The following is a 5,800-nucleotide window of genomic DNA, read 5'->3' as shown; positions in this document are numbered from 1 at the left end:
TCTTTCCTTTTTTTTTTTTTTTTTACTCAAAACCTGTGCGCGGTATCACAGTAATCACGAGACTGGCACGCACGAAGAAGCTCAATTAAATTGATCTCGGTAGTGTACCATTTTATTACGGCATTGTAAGGAACAATTGTTTTCTCACGTGTCTGAAAAACTGATTGCCAGTGATGTCACGTCCGGAGACCGACCTTCGTTCGCAGCCACGTCCGGCACAACGATTCTTTCTACGTAGATTCAGAAAAATGAGAAAATTACGAGGCAACCGGGAGTCAGGTGAAACTTTTAACCTGTTCTTTGATTCTTGCCTCTTTCTATTGGATAATACATATAATATACAGAGAGAATTCTATGCTTCTTTAGTTTTCATTTTTGACTTTTCAATTTTCCTTTTCTATAATGAAAGAAAAATTGTCAATCGACAATTTCGAATAATCGAAAATTAGATATCCGAGAATGAGAAAACTCTATTCTATTTTGATAAATTTGAGGAAGATAAACTATAGTTTTATCTTATCACATCTTCGTTTTTGCACAAATAATTCTCCAATAATTAATTTAAACCACCCCTATAGAATGTATTCCATTCTATCGTATAAATAAAATATAAAAGAGTTGAAAAAGAGAATATATTTTATCTTATACATCATCACATCTTATTTGTTTTTGCACAAATAATTCTCCAACAATTAATTACAATTTAAACCACCCCTATAGAATATATTCCATTCTATCGTACAACCCTTTATAAAGATTGCTCCTCGAAAAAACGAGAAATAAAATATAAACGAAGCTAAAAAGTTGAAAGAGGAGAATACGAATATTTCCATTTCGAATTAATAAAAAAAGAAAAAAAAGAAAAAAAAAAAACCGTGAAAAGACGGAGTATGTAACATTGCGTGGAAACTCGTTCTGCTTACACAGAAATATCTCGAGGATGGTTCGATATCGGGTATACCACCTTCCACGTGTCCGACTCACGTGGCGGGACACGTGAACGTCTGTCGCTCGATGAAAATCGTGTCGAGGGGATGATGGCGGTAGTGGTGGGTCGACGGGGGGATGGAGGAAGTATTAAATGCAAACCGCGTACAAACGGAGCTACCTTGCTTATTAGCCACCTTCCAAGAGGTGTTACGCAATCCCAAGGGGTTGAATAAAGTAAATTCGAGTTATGGATGCCTCGAAAAGAGGAAGAAATGTTGCTATTAAACTGGATATATATATATATGTATATACACGTTGGATTGTTATCCGCTTAAATTAACGAGGATATCGTATTTTGGTGGCAGGTCTATATGTGGGAGCCTCGATTGTGATATAGGATCGGTTACATGAACGTCGAATTGAATGGTGATATAATTAACTTTGCTTTCAAAACTGTCTTGGAAGATCTAAATTTGAATTAATACTGGAATAGAAGCTATGTATCGACTAAGGTTTTCTGTAATGGAATCTTCTTAACGATTTCCGTTCTTTCCACTATTTTTTTAACTCTTAAATACTTTGACTCTCAAAATTCGGAATCAAAAAATTCAGACTTTCTTCAAATTTCAAATATTCTTTACTCTTTTCATCGAGCTAACTCCAATAAATTTATCAGAGATATTTCAATACTACGTCTTTCACTACAATTTTTAAATTTTTGTCAAATTGCAATCGAATCGAGACAAAGACACGTGTACACAAATGTGTATAAATGTGTATAAATTCTGCGTGCAAATTTTTCACGAACATAAAATAAAATCGATTCGTTTGTGAGTAGATTAATTAATCCACTAATTCACCCTCTTCCCCCCCTGAATCGCATCCGGTTTCCTGCGCATAATTACTCCGACGAGGCGAAGAAAGGCTGTCGAAATTGATCAGTGTTCCGTATGCAAACTGTGCAACACAATCGTTCGAACGATTATTATCGTTGAACATCCTCGCACGATTTGCCCAGTCAATCGCAGGCAAGTCATAGACATTGATGAACGTCCCTTGCAACCCCCGTGTATTTTACGCTCGACCACTCGCCATATTTAAACCGATATGGAATGGTTAACCCGGTTCACTGAGTGTGTTTTCTCCGTGGGCCACCACGTTTCATCAACGTACGAGTCGGATCGGGTTTTGTTCTTTCCTCCTTTCTCTCCCACCTCCCCTCTTTTCTTCGCCAGAGATGCGCCAGATGCGGTGGTATGGTGGAAATATATTCTCGTCTGGCGTTGGACAGATAAAAGCTTCTCTACAGATCGATTAAAATATAAATTGCGCTTCGAACGTTCGTCGTCCCCTATATATACGGGCGAGATAATTCTTCCGCCTTCTACCGTTCATCTCTCTCTTCGAAAGGGTGAAGAAGATTTCCACACTCGAAAAATTTTTCCTTGTGTTTATTATTCTTATTATTATTATTCGTTATTTCGTTCTTTACTTTGTTCTCAATCAATGAATGTATTTTTAAATTTTTTAGGGGGTTTCTTTTTCTTCTCACAGCAGGTTTGACATATTGTTTTATAATCCATCAAAAACGAACGAGTTTCGAATCTTCTTCTTCTTCTTCTCCTCGAAGAATCCAAGAATTTAAAAATTCGAAAAATTGGAAAAGTAAGAATTTCATGGAAACTTCTAACTTAAAAGAAGAATGTATAGATAAACACAAGCGAATTTAATTCGATCTGGGTATGGAATAAGGATCACCCTTAAGGAAACGTAGCAAAGATTTATATGGAGGAGAAATAAAGTGTGCACCGGTGCGAACCATGTTTTATTAATGCTCCATGTAAGATTAATAAGGGCAAACGAGGTGGTACGTTAAGCGTGGGCATCTATGTACAAAAAAAAAAAGCGGCAGGTAACGTGTCACAGTGTGTGTCTTTCGTGGCCGCATACATACGCATCGTGTCCCTCCTCAATGATTCGCGCATGAGATTACTCTGATATACGACAGTTTAGCCGTCGAACACGTTGGATTGTCGCAGGTCAGGTCAATTCAGGTCAACGTCCTCCACTTCCCCTCGAAATTTTCCTTACACTTACACCGATCTCTATTTCTCATCCTAATTTTCTTTTCTTTTCCTTCTTCCAACCTCGTGAAATTTTTTTCATTCGTTTTTTTCATCCAATTTTCCCGAGAATTACAATTTTTGATTCTCTGTATTAAAAAATTCAAATATTTCGATTCGTGTAATTCCAATTTTTTCGTTTATTGGGAATACGAGAGTTCGAGAGTTGATGGAAATTGCGTCCTCGATGGAAATTAATATGGGAAAATTGGCAGCGAGAGTTTTGTTTTCCTTTTATTCCTTTTGATCTGAAAATAAAACGCGTGTTAGAAAAAATGAAAAGAAAAAACTTTTCTAAACGAGGCTCTCACGCAATTTCGCGCTCGTGATGCAAATTATTGTGCCGCGTATCAATTTAGCGCGTCGTAGAGGCAATTATGCGTAGGCCGCAGGTCTGTAGAGTTGATCGCAATCTCTTTTCGTTATATCGGATTGTTTACTCCTCGTAAATATCATTGCAAACAATCCGTTTGGTTTTCTTATTTATTCCCGAGTCGAGGTTCGTGCGTGGAAAACGGTCATACATCGACATTGTGCATTCGTCTCCGTTCTCTTTTTGCAAAATCATAAATCACACTCGTGAAAAAAAAAAAGAGAAAAAATTGTTTCGAACAACTTACCGTTGCGAAAGTGCAACTTTGGAATCGAAATTAGCATTTTAATGTGATTCGAGTGGGAAAAAAAATTTCTTTCATCTCGATCGATCCTTTCGTCGTCCACTTGTAGCGTATAAATGATACGATTTATTTAAGAACATGGACATGATAAAATTTATTATTTATTTTGAATCAATTCTTGAGTAAAAAAAAAAAAAAGTAATTTGTCACGTAAGATATAGAAACTGATAAAGTAAAATTTATTATTCGTTGAAGTTTATTAAAAAATTCAACTGTCCTTAATTTATAACATATCACAAGCTGAAATAATTACCTTTGTAAGAAGTTTTTCGTTGTCTCATTAATTTTTCTAAACAGATATATTTATATTTTGCATTTAATTCATTAATCACGATTAAATTATTCTCGTTTAAATTCGTGTTAATTATGAAACTATAATTCGTATACGAGATATTTTAGATTATTATAGATATGATTACTTTTTCTTTTCTTTTCTTTTTTTTCTTTTTATTTAAAATTAGGAAATTTAAAATAAGAATAGGGATCGGAAAATTTTATTAATCCTATTTTTCTGGATACGTCCGATATTTTAAATCAGTTTACACTTCTTTTTCCTAATTCCGTTTGCATTGACGTGGATAGAATGTATAATTAACTTATAAATCAATAACATCGATCTTCGCTTATAATCATATCGCTGATATTTATGCAAATTCACATTTAATTAGAGAAATTTTTTTAATTAATTGCAGAGACAGACTCTAATTACTTACATTCAGAACAAAATTTATAGGAAAACTTGGAAACAATTCATTGTTCACTGTAGCAATTAAAGAAGCAGTAGTGCTGTAGTAAAAAAAAATTTCTTGAAAAATATTCCGCTTCTTTAATTGTTGCAACAAGCAATAAATTATTTCCACATTTTCTTATAAATTTTATGCGAAATGTAACGTTTGATTAAATTTATTAATTTATTCAATTTAAAGATTTGCTTCATCTTTTTTTTTTCATCAAATTATTGATTTATACAAAATAGCAGAAAGGATATTAATTTCAATATCGAAAATTATCAATCGTGGTATCATCGAACGCACTAATTATTCACGATACTCGACTACTTTTCGATTTAATCGAACCCCAAAGTCAGCCAAACACAACAATTAACCACTCTCCACCAATCCCCCCCCTATATAAATAAGCACCTACCTCCTCCCTCCATTTTCTTCTCCAAAGTCTTCTTTCAAATTGGGTTTAATCGTCCCATTCCGTCATCTTATTCCAACTCGAATCGAATCGTAACCGATCGTCGCCACCTCCTCCACTTGTAGTATCAATTAGTATCGATGATTACTATCTCTGCATTATTCATCCCTTCTGACCCGCTAATCAAATCCCACAGATCTCATGTAATATCCTTAACAAGCGACCAAAACTCTATTGACTCACAAATTTCTCCTCCCCTCTCCTCCCCTCACTGTATATAACGTTGCATTCGTGGAAACATCCGTGCTACAAACGTCTTGCCCTGTGGATTAAGATGATTTTATGTAACAAATTCAAATTTACGTGAATATATATATTAAAATTCGTATTTTCTCTGCGTTTCCTGCGAATAAATGTATTTAATTCGTTCGAATTTATGAAAAGACTTATCACAATACACGTAACAATTTTACAATATTCGCAACATTTAAAAATTCTTTATATACTTTATATACTTTATATACAACGATCACGCCTATTAAATATTCTTAAGTTCGATCGAGAAAATCAATCATTACTTTTTTCAATTAAAATACAATTATCGATCACAATATTATTGGATAAACGCAAAAAGCAAGGCAAAATCCTAACAACCACTTCTTCCAAATCCATTCACCTTTCAATCGTATCGCGATATCTTATCTCGAATGCATTGCAAAACTGTAGATACGGTACCGGAAACGTTCGAATTTCATACGGTGGCCGAAACGGTGTGTAATAAGTGGAGCACAGAGAGAGAGAGAGAGAGAGAGAGAGAGAGAGATGTCGGGTGGCGGCGAGGTGGTGCGTAAGCGTACACGTGACCGAGGAACGTGCCTCCTGGTGCACGTGGAGCCGAGCCACATCCCCCTGGCGTCGGCCACCGCT

This window comes from Apis dorsata, unplaced genomic scaffold, assembly GCF_000469605.1.
Source record: "Apis dorsata unplaced genomic scaffold, Apis dorsata 1.3 scaffold_251, whole genome shotgun sequence".
Lineage (NCBI taxonomy): Eukaryota > Metazoa > Arthropoda > Insecta > Hymenoptera > Apidae > Apis > Apis dorsata.
The sequence above is the reverse complement of the archived record's forward strand: the minus strand, read 5'-3'. Positions refer to the sequence as shown.